A 15,940-nucleotide genomic window follows, 5' to 3' on the forward strand; every position below is an offset into this window, starting at 1 on the left:
GATACCGCATGTAAGTGGAATCATGCAGTTTTTGTCTTTCTGGGATTGGCTTATTTTACTTAACAGAATGTCCCCCAGGTTCATCCAAGTTATCATATATGGCAGGATTTCCTTACTTAACACAGTCTTACTTCCTTAAAAAAGTCTGGATAATATTTCATTGCAGTATATGCCACATTTTCTTTATCCATTCATCCATCTATAGACATTCAGGTTGTTTTCCTATCTTAGGAATTGTACTGCAGTGAACAGGGGAATGGAGATATCTCTTTGAGATGATTTCGTTTCTTTTGGATTATACCCAGAAGTGAGATTTCTGGATCAGATTGTACTTCTATTTTTCATTTTTTGAGGAACCTTTGTACTGTTTTCCATTGCAGCTGTATCATTATACGTTTCTACCAACACTATACCAGTGTTTCAATTTCTGTACATCCTGTGAGCACTTGTTATCATTTGTTCTTTTGATAGTAACCATCCTAATAGGTATGAGGTAATATCTCATTCTGGTTTTGATTTGCATTTCCCCGACAATTACTGATGTTGCGCATCTGTACTTATTGACTGTTTGTATGCCTTCTTTTTGAGAAATGTTTATGCAAGTCGTAGGCCCACTTCTTAATCTGGTTATTTGTTTTTTTGCCATGGAATTGTAGGAATTCCTTGCATATCTTGGATATTATCCCCTTATCAAATATGTGGTTTAAAGATTTAAAAATAAGACATGAATCTATAAAACTCCTAGAAGATACCTTAGGGAGAAAGCATCATGACGTCTGTCCAGGCAGTGATTTCTTGAATATGACACCAAAGCATAAGCAACAAACGCAATAGAGAAACGGGACTACATCAAACTAAAAAGTTTATGCACAGTAAGGGAAACAATAAACAGAGTGAAAACACAACAAACCGATTGGGAGAAAATATTTGTAAAGGTTTTAGAATGATCAGTTTTATACTACATTATCGAAAACACTTAGTGCCAGTTGTATTTCAATTTTAGACTTTTCAAACCTTTGAGAAATAATACGGTGCCTATTATTTTAGTATATCTGTAGAATCCAAGGGGACTCTCTTAACCAAATACATTAATCTTAGCAAATATTCACACTAAGTAGGATAAAGGACTATAAATAGTTTAATATCAGTTTAGGTTAGGTTTCCCTCAAGTGAATTGTGAAATATTTTAAACATTTTCAGAGCTTTTGAAATTTCAGAATTTTCATAAGGGATTATAAACTTATAGCTTGAAATACTTAAAATAATGATTCTTAAATTAAAAGTAATTTATTAAATGTTAACCTCGCAAATAAAAGAGAAAAATGATCTGGTACTTAATTTTTATCTTTAAAACTAAAATGCATCTTTAATGAGTGGCTCTCTGTCCTTTTTATCTTGTGAAGTTTTTTTATTTAAATTTTTTATGAGACCACTTAAGTATATTAATTAGATTTTATTATTACTCCCACTTAGTAGGGTGTAATATAAGGGTAGAACTTAGAATAAGAAGATATTGAAAGCACATGGTAGATAATTGTAAATTTCTTGATTGATGAAGCTTAGAAGTTAGAAATGTTTTCTTTGCGAATATTTACTTTTAGTCTTTAGATCAAGATAAATGTTCTTTTTTCTAGCTTATTGTTAGATTGTTATGTATTTGTTAACAGCTTTAAATAATTTTTGAAATTTCAAAGTTGCTTGTGCCTTAAGAAATACCATGAGTTCTAAGGATTTAGAGATCTTTTCTACTTAAAATTATTGATTTTCACTTGAAAGATAAAACTATATATTTTCTTTTCTTCCCTATTTGCTAGCACACAATACCATTTTTATTAAATAGCTGCAGTCCTTCTATAAGAGAAAACACAATTTCTCGTATATAATACCTAACAACATAGACATAAAAAGTGTTGGTGAATGAAAGAACTATACTAGAAATATGCTTAGTTAAGAGTTCCATTCTTCACTGAATCACCCAGTATTTTAATACAGAACCCAAATGTTAAAGCATGAAAACATTATACATATATATAGTATATATACATGATATATATATATACACATATATACATAATATATATATATTATAGTGTCTATTACTATTATATTATATAGTATCCATTATATACTATAGCCTATGATCTAGTATCCATTTACTATAAAATATGCCTAATACCATATAACAGAATGTCCTAAATTGCCCAATGATAGTCCATTAGAATGCAAAAAAAAAAAAAAAAAAATGTGTTTTTTGAAATTAGCATCAGTGTATGAAAAGACTCTCAGAAAACTAAGAATAAAAGGAAATTCTCCTAACTTAATAAAGTCTGTATACCCAAAGTCTGTAGCAAAAATTATATTGAGAAATTTTGAACACAAACCAAGTAAGATTGAAAGTGAACGAAAAAGTTCACTATTTGCATATGATACAGTCATCTATGTAAAACCCAAAACCCATCAGCAGACTATTAGAACTGAGAAAATTCAGCAAGATTCTTTAAGATTAATTTGTAAAAATTAATGTGTTTTTTATACCCAGAGGTCAGCAATCTTTTTAATAAAGAACTAGATATTTTAGCTTTTGAACCATATGGTCTCTGACTTAACTATAACCCTGCCAGTAGAGCTTGAAAGCAGCCATAGACATTATGTCAACAAACGGTTATGGCTGTATTCCAGTAAAACTTTATTTACAGAAAAATGTGGCAAACTGGAGTTAGCTTGTGAGCCATAGGTTCCTGATCCCTGCAAATATCGTTAGTATATACTCCATAAGTAACCCAATCAGAAAATAGTATAACAAAAATTAACCTAATTAGGAATGCATAAAACCTTCATGGTAAATAACTAACCTATTAGAAGACAAAGGATTATCATGTACTATGTGTTTTAATCTGATGATGCCTGTTTCTTGAAATCTATCCTGTCACTGACTCCTGTTAAAAATTCTATCCTGAGTTTTGTTTTGTTTTGTTTTGTTTTTTGAGAAACTTCACAAACTCATTCTAAAATTAACATATCCCAGTAAAGGTCCAGGATTAGCTAAGTCACTTTTGACAAAGAAGAGGAAGGAAGCTCTGAGCCTACTACATGGTGAGAATTACTACAAAGCCATAATAATGAAAATAGTATGATGCTAACAAAAGAAAGGCAAATACACTGGAATAAATTAATGAGCTCAAAAAAAACGCTCATGTAAATATGAGAACTTGGTAAGTGGCACCACTAGGCAATGAGAAACAGGTTGCTTAAAGCAGGTAGATGCTTAGATTTTATTAGGAAAACTAGCTGTTTGGAGAAAAACAGGATCACCAGCTTACACATTATTTATAAAGACCAACTCCAGAAGGAATACTCAAATATGAAATGTAAAACTTTAAAGCTAATAAGAAATTTCAGGAAATATCTATATTTTAAGAATCAGAGAACATAATGTGAAAATTAGTGGGTTTGATTACATCAAAATTAAGTATTTCTGTTAAAGGAACCATAAATGAAGTAAAAAGTCAAGTGTCAGTTTTTTAATATCTAAAACCTACATGAGAATAATACCTTAATGTACAAAGAACTTTTATAAATTAACAGAAACAAAGCAAAAATCTTTTAAAAAATAACTGAAAGATATGAATAGTTTAAAGAAGGGGAAGCTCCATTGCTGACAGGCAGATGAAGAGATATACAAACTTACTTGTAATCAGAAAGCTTGACGCACGAGGTACAACCTAACAGCCACCAAAATGACAAAAATGTAAAAGATAGCTAATACAGAGTTTTGAAGGGTTGTAGGAGAAGTGTTATGAACCAGTGGTGGGAGTGTTTACTAGAACTGCCATTATATAAACCAGTCGGTGTCACCGAAATCAGGAATTGTTTAATCCCTCTGACCCAGCACTCAGGGGAATTTTTATGCAGGTCCCTGAAGATACAAGCTTTGTAGCTGCATTGTTGCTGGTAGTGGGGATTTGGAGGCAGCCTAGCTAAAACGAGTGATGGTATGCTGTGGAATATGAGAGCGGCAGGTGGAAGTACACAATGACAAGATCTTTAAAACTGGGTAAGGTTTAAAATAAATATACAGTTGAGAGAAAAGAAAAAACAAAATGAGATTTTAATTAAGTACCATTTACATAAATTTAAAACAAAGCAGAACATATTACATAAAATTATAGTATTTAAGAGCATAGAGAAAGCACCTAGTATAGAGGAAAATAGGAGTACAGATTAGGAAGAAAAAGATGAAGGAATTACCACTTCTTTTATATGTATAAGTAAAGTAAGGATGCACATTGTTTTTTCTGGGCAAATGCCAGCTTTAAAAAGTGGAATTCTTTGTGTTCATTGAAGTCACATTATAAGCACATATAACTTAAACAAATTCAGCTCCAGCAGAGAGCCTATAATCTTAGGCCCTCAAGAGAAATCTCAGCATATTAATGTGTAGAACATTCTATTGCCATTATATCTGGCAGGAGACAACTCCTAGTCCTCAAGATGATGTGAAGATGCTAGTTCTAATAAACATCACTAACCTGGATTTTTCTGGTGCTCATATTGCTTACCACATAACCGGTTCCTACATAGAGCATCAAAAGTTGAGGGGAAAACATTAAAGTTGTAATAGAGTGATAGAAGGAAGAATCATCTGTTAAATTTGTTAAAATATGGTTTCCTAGGCCCCATCCCCAGAATTTCTGATTTGGTAGAGCTGGGTGGAGCTTCTGAATTTAACATTTCTAATTAGCTCACAGGTGATTCTAATGCTGTTTGTCTAAGGATCACACTTTGAGATATTCTGTAGGTAATGTTTCTTAATATTTACTGTGTGGGACACCATAGGTGGCAGCTTCCAAGATCTTCACCCCAGATAAGCAGAAGATAAATCTTTATGGTGGGCCCAGGAATCTTCATTTTAGGTGCTGCTTATGAACAAGAAAATACCATTATAGTAGGCATATGTTTGTTGAGAGAAAGCATGTTAGTATCTAATTGTCTGACTTTACTACACCACTGAAAACAGGAACTAAAGTGCTCTGAATGTCCTAAAATTGTCCTGAGCCCATTTTTATCATAATTGAGCCTGTATATCCTCAGCTGAAGCTAAATTTTTATGCTACTTGATTGAGAAGAAATGCTAAATATTAAGAAATGTTAAGGGTAAAATATAATTTTGTTTAAAATATGTAGTCCTGCAGTTATAAAAATGCATATACCCTAAAATAACCCAAAATCCGTGTTAGAAATCTAAACCTACCTAAAAAATACTCAAGAGTTTTCCATCTGGATTTTTCTGCTAGATACCAGCATGTGATTTGAAGTTTTCAACTTCATATTTATGTTATATTTTAAAAACTAAGTGCTTAGTTTTTTCAGAACTTGCACTTCTCATCTAGATTTGCTGATTTCTTACAACCTCTAAAAACACAATCTTTTCTAATACCTTAGAGAAGTTTTAACCCACAGTTTTCTGTTCTGTTAAATTTGACCATTTATTTTCTAAAGATGTTGGCATCAGGTACATAGTGTAATTATTCAGGTGGAGATATATAGTTAGTTAAATCTTGTATTTCTAAAAAATTATTTTACAGTAAATAAATTGTAAAAGTATAGAAGTTCCTAAAAAGAAGAGAAACCTGACCAACAGATGATCCCTTACTTTCCAGCTTGTTTAAACATAATACTTTTTTCCTTAGCCATAGCTTCTGAAGTACAACTTTATTAAATTTTGAATTCATTCAAAAATTACGCAAATTTTTTCTCTATGGTTTTATTTAGGTATAGTTACTTCAAAGAATGGTTTTGAGATTATTAATATTATAGACATGAAAAGATCCAAATTTTACGGTTTTACTGAAATAAAATTCTTGTGAGAGCAGCCCAAGAAACTGATTTAATTCAGGTATTTTCAGTAATAGCTCACAAATATTGATAAAAGGCATGTTGATTAAGTATCGGGTGAATAAAAGTTAAGTATTATTGATGATTGTGAAAGGCAGTTTTCATGGGCTAAGAAAACATCCAGAGAAAGAATCCAAAATCAACTAGATAATGCATGAAAGGCCAAAAATACTCAAATGGAAAACTAAGTTAGTTCTCACTCATACATTGTCTTTCGGCCATCTGTGTTGTTCTAATTAACAAATTCCAAATTGGTGACCAAAACACTAAGTATAAACTTAATCTGGTGCCATATTAGTTTTTTTTTTTTTTTACAGCACTCTGTCCCTGAGTGCTCTGCTTGGCGAGAGGGAGCATTTTATAAATAAAACTATTGCATACTACTTTTTGCCCAAGATAAATAATAAAAACACCTAGGTGACTCTGCAGTATTGTTTTTGTTTTTGTACACTATCGTTTTCAAATCTGTATTCGCTTAAATACATTCAAAAAATGCATAATTCTTTAGAACATTTTAGAGAGTGATTAAGCCCAATTTGCTTAATAATAGAACATTAACTGTATAAATGGATTCAGAAATGGTGCATAGACCTATTTGACTGAAAATTATTAAAATAAATATTAGGAAACTCCTACCATGTAAAGTATTGGTTTCATTTTAACAAGTTGTACTGAGACTTTTTAAGTATTTGTACATGATAGGTTCTGCTTATTTGAAACAGATTTGGTTATTACAGTTCTGTTTGGGTACTAAACAAGCTGTAGTTATTAGCATTCACAGAAAATGCACCCTCAAAGTTTCTATGAAAGTATACAAACTTGTTACCAATCTTAACCTTGTTCAAACACAAAGTAGGGGGTTGAATGATTTGAGTTTGTGGGAGTTGAGAGAATGGCTCATAAGCCAGCTTTCAATTCCTTGTCCATTCATTTATATTCACATATTTTAAATTAATAATGTGTCTTCTATTTAAAATGTAAGCTCTGAGCCATAAATCTAGGGTAGTATTCCAAAATCTGCAGTTTGTTGTCATTTTTTAAGACATTTTGAATTTTTGTAAATTTTCTTGCATGCTTTATATCATTTTATTTTGTTCCTATTTTGTTCTCCCTCAGTAAGAGACATACAGTGACTTTTTCCAAGACTCTAAGTTGAGATAATGGAACAGCCAAACAAAACTGCCTAGTATGCAGTTAAAGATCAGGAACCAAAGCTTGGAGGGTAATAACTGCAGGTGCAGAGTTCTATTCCTGGAAGTGAGAAATATAAGGATATATGAATTATCTAATAAAAAATGTAAAGAACTAAATACTGAATTTTAAAGGATGTCCCTAAGAAATGATATAAAACAAAAAGATCAAATAGAGTAATCCTGAACATTTAGGAAAACTGGGAACATATTATATCGAAGAGAACAAGGGGAAACACTTTCAGAAGATAGCGAATGGTCAGCATTGCTAAGTGATGCAGAGACTGGGGAGAGGGATGGGGAACAAAAGAGATTCTGTGTATTTGACAAGTGGAAACAGTATGTTGGGAATGAGAAATAGATGATAGGGAAAGAGGAATTGAATAGTCAGAAAATGGAACAGCTGGTATAGATCAAATCACTCACCATGAAATGTACTGACAGAAGAAAGATAACTAAGAGGGTAAATTGGTTGGAAAGGCAGGGTTCCAAGAGAAACTATATGTAAATCTTTTTGTTATTTGAATATATACATCTTTCTTAGGTATTTGTCACCTAAAGATAGGCATCATAATGATGTTAGAATGAAGTTCCTGTGTGCTGCTGGTTATCAATAAGCAGCTTTTTTCTGGTTATTTTAGATGTCCAAATTCTAAATTCTTTTTGGAAATGCTTGTGCCTACATAAATACACTCCTCATAACTGTACTTTGAGGTTTCTCATTTTAATAAAACACCCATTAAGACCTTGAGTGTATATATATACACTCCTTTGACATGCTGAAAATGCACATGGACTAAATAAATATTTCCTTCCTCCAAACACTGTACCAGCTTCCTGTTCTGGAAAAATAATATATAATCTAGTACCAATACCATGTCTCCCAAGTTTTGCCAAACAGCATGGTCACAGTCAAGTTTATGTTAACTAGTGTCCAGATATTTATTTATTTAAATTTTTAAAAGTTTTATTTATTTATTTTGAGAGAGAGACAGCATGAGTAAGGGAGGGGTAGATAGAGGGAGAGAATCCCCTTCATGCTGCCAGGGCAGAGCTTGGCATGAGGCTCGAACTCAGGAACCCCGAGATCATGAACTGAACAGAAATTGAAGAGTCCATCATTCACCCAACTGAGCTACCTGGGCGCCCCCTAGTGTCCAGTTATTTAAAAGCCATTAATTGAAGTTAGAAAATTTAGTGTATTTCATGCATAAATGAATAAGTTTACAGTTCTCGTATAGATGCTTAATATTCACAGGTACTCACAAATAATTATTGGATATATTCTTTTTTGTTCCCTGGTTTGTTCCAAAAAAGATTTGAGCAATTTATGGTAACATGTATAAGTCAATGTTAACTATATGAATAGATACAGAAATCACTCAAATGTAAACTAAACTTAGTCACAGTAAGGTGAAGCCAGAGGAGAAGTTAGCTGGCGGGAGCAAGTAAGGGCTTTTGAAGTTATCAAAATTGATCTGCAAATATATGGACTTGATTTGGGTCCCGATTCAAACTAACCAACTGGGGAGAAAAAAGTGAACATGAACTGACTGTTTAATTGAGACTGGCACTGGTATCGTATCTCTTGTGGGTTAGGGATCTATACTATAAATTTTTGTTTGTTTTAAGTTTGTATTTAAATTACAGTTAGTTATCATATAGTGTAATATTAGCTTCAGGAGTAGAATTTAGAGATTGATCACTTACATAGAACACCCAGTGTTCATCTCAACAAGTGCCCTCCTTGATATCCATCACTGCCCACCTCTCCTCCAGCAACCCTCAGTTTGTTCTCTATAGTTCTGTGTAGTTAAGAGTTTGTTTTATGGTTTGCCTCTCTTTTTTTCCCCGTATGTTCATCTGTTTTGTTTCTTAAATTCCACATATGAGTGAAATCATATAGTATTTGTCTTTCTGTGACTTTCTTTGTTTCGCATAAAACACTGTAGCTCCATTCATGTTGTTAGAAATGGCACGCTTTCGTTCTTCTTTATTGCTGAGTAATATTCCATTATATATATACTGGTGAAATTACAAATGTCTGGAATTTGCTTTAAAATAGTCCAGCAAAAACATGGGGAAAGGAGGCTGAGACGATACAGATAAAAGTGGCAGAATGTTCATTTTTGAAGCTGAGATCTGATACTGGGCACATGAGGACTTGCATATATTTGAAAGTTTCTATAATAAGTTGAAAAAAATGGGTTGCAGTTTTGGTACTGGGATTCATAATGACTAAAGGAAAGTAACTGTAATTTTATTTTTAAGTGGAATGTTTTATGTTGTAAGTACCATTGGTAGTCAAAATAAGGAACAAAAATAAAGTTATGAGAATCAATTTATACATAAATTCCCTTAAACTTTCTTCCATTTATCTTTAAATATCTAATACCCTGCCTGTCATAGGAGAGGCACACAGCAAATGCTTGTTGAACTGAATTAATCTATATCTTGCAACAGTAAAAGTGTTTAATTTTTAGAGAGATTTAAACTTTTCTTTTTCTCCAAGAACTTATCTTTAGAAATGGGGAGGGGTGCCTGGGTGGCTCAGTTGGGTTAAGCAGCCGACTTCAGCTCAGGTCATGATCTCATGAATCATGAGTTTGAGCCCCACGTCGGGCTCTCTGCTGACAGCTTGGAGCCTGGAGCCTACTTCGGATTCTGTGTCTGCCTCTCTCTCTGCCTCTCCCCTGCTGATGCTCTATCCCTCAAAAATAAATAAACACTAAAAAAGAAATTTTTTTTTTTTAATTTTTTTTTTTTCAACGTTTATTTATTTTTGGGACAGAGAGAGACAGAGCATGAACGGGGGAGGGGCAGAGAGAGAGGGAGACACAGAATCGGAAACAGGCTCCAGGCTCTGAGCCATCAGCCCAGAGCCCGACGCGGGGCTCGAACTCACGGACCGCGAGATCGTGACCTGGCTGAAGTCGGACACCCAACTGACTGCGCCACCCAGGCGCCCCTAAAAAAGAAATTAAAAGAAATGGGGAAAGTTTAAAATTGGTCTTGTTTTTCTTAATAAGATAATTTTTGTTTTACAGTGTTAGATTTTACAACATGTGGTTCTTTTATGTCAGATTTGAAAATAACTATAAAATCTTTCATTGTTTTGCAATGTCAGCATTCAAACTTAACATCTCCATATTTTGGTTGCTCAAAATGGTTTTTTAAATTACATGGTTTTCATGTAATTTAATTATTAAGTTAATTTATCAAGAATATTCAGGTAATTTATCGAGTTGTATTTTTCTGTTGAAGGAAGAAATTCAACTTAGCCTTGAATTGCATGCTTTTAGTTGAAACTCCAGTTTGAAGTAGGGCAGTTCAGATACTATATTTGTCAGGCATGAAGTTTGAATTTCTGTCTTCGTGAAATAATTTCAGTTAAATTGATGTTTTACTGTTTTCTGTCTTGTTTAAGACTTGGATCCCTATTTTATATTATACCTAGCCCAAATTAACCAAAGTTAGTTTAACACTAGGTTACTGGCTTAGTATCTAATCTATGAGTGATATTCTAAGCGCTTTTTTTTTCTCTCTGTTCTCCTTAAAAATCCACTAGAGCAGGGTTGCTGAGGAACGGTGTAATTTCTAAATTACTTCAAAGAAATAGATCTCAAGAGCTCTGGTTATAATCCACAGACTGGCTAGTCAACCCCTAAATTAACTCCACAAATGTTAGCTAGATTGGGCTATGTATAATTTATGTCAGAAGCTGGAATCAGAATAAATAAGTGATCTGTTAACATTTATCGGTAATGTCTATAATGGCATTTTAAAAGTCTTGATATACTTTAGCTTTACCTGTGGACCACATCTATCCTTCTCTTTCTTCTGATCATTATGCTTTTTAAGAGCAATCTCTCTACCAATGCTATTTATCCCAAATAGAGCATATCCCAATGCTTCCTAGACCTTGCTTTTTCTTTCACTATCTCCTCCCTTCTACATATGTATAAATGCCTACCATACTACCACACATATAGTAGACACTCAGTTAACAGTAATTCATTCTTATTTTTTTAATTTATTTGTTTAAATTCTATCTAGTTAGGGGTTCCTAGGTGGCTCAGTCAGTTAAGCATCCAGCTTCGGCTCAGGTCACGATCTCACAGTTGGGGAGTTCGAGATTCGCATCAGGTTCTGTGCTGATAGCTAAGAGCCTGGAGCCTACTTCAAATTCTGTGTCTCCCTTTTTCTCTGCCCCTCCCCGACTCATACTCCCTCTCTCAAAAATAAACAAACATTAAAAAAATTTTTTTTAATTCAAGTTAACATACAGTGTAGTATTAGTTTTAGGAGTAGACGTGCTCATCCCCAACAAGTGCCTTTCTTAATGCCCATCACCTATTTAGCCCATCCCCCCATAAACACCCCTCTAGCAAACCTCAGTTCTCTGTATTTAAGAGTCTCTTATGGTTCACCTCCCTGTTTTTATCTTATACTCCCTTCCTTATAAGTTCGTCTGTTTTGTTTCTTAAAGTCCACATATGAGTGAAATCATATGATATTTCTTTCTCTCACTGACTTATTTCACTTAGCATAATAGACTATTGCCATCACATTGTTGCAAATAACGATTTCATTCTTTTTGATCACCAAGTAATATTCCATTATACACACACACATACACATATCTTCTTTATCCATTCATCAGTCGATGGACATTTGGGCTCTTTCCATAATTTGTCTGTGGTTGAGAGTGCTGCTGTAAACATTAGGGCACATGTGCCCTTTCGAATCAGCATTTTTGTAACCTTTGGATAAATACCTAGTAGTGCAATTGCTGGGTTGTAGGGTAGCTCTATTTTTAATTTTTTTATTTTATTTTTTTTACGTTTATTTATTTTTGAGAGATAGAGTGAGACAAAGTGAGAGTAGGGGTGGGGAAGAGAGAGAGGGAGACACAGAATGCGAAGTAGGCTCCAGGCTCTGAGCTGTCAGTACAGAGCCCGATGCAGAGCTCGAACCCACAAACCGTGAGATCATGACCTGAGCCGAAGTCAGATGCTTAACTGACTGAGCCACCCAGGCGCCTCTCTGTTTTTAATTTTTTGAGGACTCTCCATACTGTTTTCCAGAGTGGCTGCACCAGTTGCAGTCCATCAACAGTGCAAAAGGGTTCCCCTTCTCTGAATCCTCACCAGCATCTGTTGTTTCTTGAGTTGTTCATTTTAGCCATTCTGACAGGTATGAGGTGGTATCTCATTGTGGTTTTGATTTGTATTTCCCTGGTGATGAGTGATGTTGAGCATCTTTTCATGTGTCTGTTAGCCATCTGGATGTCTTCTTTGGAAAAGTGTCTGTTCATGTCTTTTGCCCATTTCTAAACTGGAGTATTTGTTTTGGTGGTGTTGAGTTTGATAAGTTCTTTATGGATTTTATATATTAACCCTTTATCTTATGCATCATTTGCAAATATCTTCCATTCTGTCAGTTACTTTTTAGTTTTGTTGATTGTTTCCTTCGCTGTGCAGAAGTTTTTTTCTTGATGAAGTCCCAATAGTTCATTTTGGCTTTTATTTCCCTTGCCTCTGCAGACATGTATAGTAAGAAGTAACAGTAATTCATTCTTTTCTTTCTTTTCCAGTGTCATCTTCCCCCCAGCCTATAAATATAAATCTATCCTTTCTTTAAACACAAAAATAAAAACAAAAACCGTAAACTTACTCCAGATACCATTCTTTTTTTTTTTTTTCCTTTGTTGGTCAACTTTAAAAAACTAGTACTTACAGGGTGCCTGGGTGGCTCAGTCAGTTAAGCATCCAACTTCAGCTCCAGTCACAATCTCATGGTCTGTGAGTTCGAGCCCCACATTGGGCTCTGTGCTGACAGCTCAGAGCCTGGAGCCTGCTTCTGATTCTGTGTCTTCCTCTTTCTCTCTGCCCCTCCCCTGCTCACGCTGTCTCTCTCTCTTTCCTCTCAAAAATAAATAAACATTAAAAAAAATTTTTTTTTAATTTTTTTTTTTTAACGTTTATTTATTTTTGAGACAGAGAGAGACAGAGCATGAATGGGGGAGGGTCAGAGAGAGAGGTAGACACAGAATCAGAAGCAGGCTCCAGGCTCCGAGCTGTCAGCACAGAGCCCGACGCGGGGCTCGAACTCACGGACTGTGAGCTCATGACCTGAGCCGAAGTCAGACGCTTAACTGAGCCACCCAGGCGCCCCTAAAAAATATTTTTTTAAAGATAGTACTTAATTATTCCTTGCCACTCATTTAAGAGTGTAACAAAGTTCTCATTTGACTTTTTCTCATTTTGTTTCATCTTATTTGACCTTTCTGTAATACTTCTTTTTGTTAACTATCTCCTAGAGAAATTCTCTTAATTTGAGTCTATGATTCAAGCGTGTTTTCACTTTCTCTAACCAATTCTCTGGCTGGCTGGTGCTCTTCTTTCCATAACTGCCATGTTTGCTTGTATGGGTTGTGTACTGCACAGTTTTTGGGCATTTTCCACATTGTAATCTCTCTGTGAAAGGACCTCCTTGGAATTGTGCAATGTACAGCTTGTCTATATGCAGCAGCTCTGCTCACAACTTCAATGCATTGATACTTCACAAATTTCCATCAGATGACCCCTCCTTTCATACCATAATAGATTCTCAAAATCAGTGGATAGACTACGCTAATTCTGTCCCTCAGCTCAAACCCACACAAACATCCCATTCTGTATTTCTAGCCTAGAACTCTCTTCTGAATTCCAGACTTTTTCTAAATGTGGTATAGGTTTCGCCATGTAAGATTCACCTACAATCTTTTTTACCCCACCTTCTCCCATTCCCTCAACCTAATCTATATCCATGTCCTGTATTCCCTACTTCAGGTACCATCTCAGAGCCATCTTGAATTCCTCCTTCAACTTCAATCTTTTCATCTAATTAGTTAGCAGTCTTGCACATTCTACCTCCTAAATCAGATATTTTGATCTTAATACCCCTTTACATTCTTAAAAATTATTAAGGACCCAAAGAACTTCTTTTATATGGGTTAGAAATAAAAATAAATTTTTAAATATTTATTTAAAAATAATAATACTAAACTATTGTATCTTTACATAAGTAATATTTTTATGAAAAATAACTTTCAAAACAAAAAAATTATACTGAGAAGAGTGGAATTGTTTTACATTTTTGCAAATTTATTTAATATCTGACTGAATAGAGGACAACTAAATTCTATGTGCTTCTGCATTCAGTTTATTGTGATACATTGTTTGGGTTGAAGTACATAGAGAATACTGAGCCTCACACAGATAGGTAGAACAGAGAGAAATATTTCAAATAATTGCTACCACATCTGAACTCAACCAGTGGTAGTTTAATGATCAAAGTTTAATTGCAATGTGGAATCTGAAACTGAAATCTTATCAGTGAACTTTTTATACTGTTATTTTAAAAATCTATCATGTGTAGGGGCGCCTGGGTGGCTCAGTCAAGCATCTGAGGCTCAGGTGATGATGTCACAATTCATGAGATCAAGCCCTACATTTGACTCTGCTGACATTGTGGAGCCTGTTTAGGATTCTCATTCATTCTCTCTCTCTCTCTCTCTCTCTCTCTCTCTCTCTCTCTCTCTCTCCCTCTCCCCCCCTCTCCCCCCATTCCTCCCCTGCTTATGATCTCTCTCTCTCTCTCTCCTCTCTCCTCTCTCTCTAAATAAATACATAAACTTAAGAAATGTCTATCATGTGTAACTTGATGTAGTTGGAAAATACTAATTGAGTTATGCAGACAGTCCAAATTAATGACATATTTCATTCTACAATATTTTTAAATCACATTTGTTAAAACGTTACCAATCTTACAAGTAGTGGGAAGCTGTCAAGCCTCATGGTGGCAAAGTCAAGTTTTACAAAATTCTGTTTTTTATATGATCACTTGAATGTTATCATTGGCAACAAATACTTTGTTTTCCTTGAAGTGATAGGCTCCCTTCATTTATTTTTGAGAAGATGTTCTACCATATAGCCTTTTATGTGAAAGAATGTTGCTGTGAAAAGAGTTGCTAGTTCTGCTTGAAATTCAAATAATTATGCAAGTCTTTTTCTTCATGACAACCATGTTACTTCAGTATAGAACCTTTGTGGTTCCTGCAAACTTTCCAGTTGGTCGCATAATAGTAAAAAGAAGTGTATTTAAGGGTCAAGATTTAATAAAATCAGTATTTTCTATTTTTTCAACATGGATATTCTTAAGTGAAAATGACCATTTTCTACTGCAAGGGGCAGTGAAGAATACAATGACTATAATTTGGTGCTGCTGCCTTAACTCATGCTAAAGTGTCAGCAGTTTCACCACCATTGTTTTTGTGCTATCATTGCAAATATCCACCCGTGAAAAAGGTCAAATAACACTTAAATAGCACCTTGAAGTGATTATGAAAATAGTTTTGACTTCATAGATGTACAGTCTGAAAGAATTGTGCGACCCTCTAAGGGTCCATTGAGAACCACTTACTAAACATCCAAGACATGTTGCCCTTGCCCACTCAATAGTCTTAGCCCCATCCTTTATTAATTTTATTAATCACCTCTGGTTTCCTAAATGATCTCTCAGTCTTCTTTCTTTTTCTCATGAATTAGCTATCTAAAATACAAATCTGATTGTGTAGATACACATTCTTCCAAACTTTTAACGTGCCCAGCATAATGAAATAAAATAAATTCCTTCATAGAATATAAGTCTTTTATTATCATGCCTACCTTATTAACTTCTGTTCCTGTCACTACCTGCTTCCTGTTCTTTAAGCCAAACTGAATTTATTGATACTTCCCTAAGCACATCATGGTTTCTACAGTCCCATACATTTGCATGTGCTGTTCTTTCTACTGGAGGACTCTCACATC

General features: G+C 34.4%; 1 protein-coding gene across 6 annotated transcripts in view; it reads left to right on the forward strand.

The window, feature by feature from the left end:
* The window catches only part of USP15 (ubiquitin specific peptidase 15), a 118,903-nt gene that overhangs the window by 51,322 nt on the left and 51,641 nt on the right, over positions 1–15,940 (forward strand). The gene's annotated exons all lie outside the window — the stretch shown is intronic.

Source organism: Leopardus geoffroyi, chromosome B4 (assembly GCF_018350155.1).
Source record: "Leopardus geoffroyi isolate Oge1 chromosome B4, O.geoffroyi_Oge1_pat1.0, whole genome shotgun sequence".
Lineage (NCBI taxonomy): Eukaryota > Metazoa > Chordata > Mammalia > Carnivora > Felidae > Leopardus > Leopardus geoffroyi.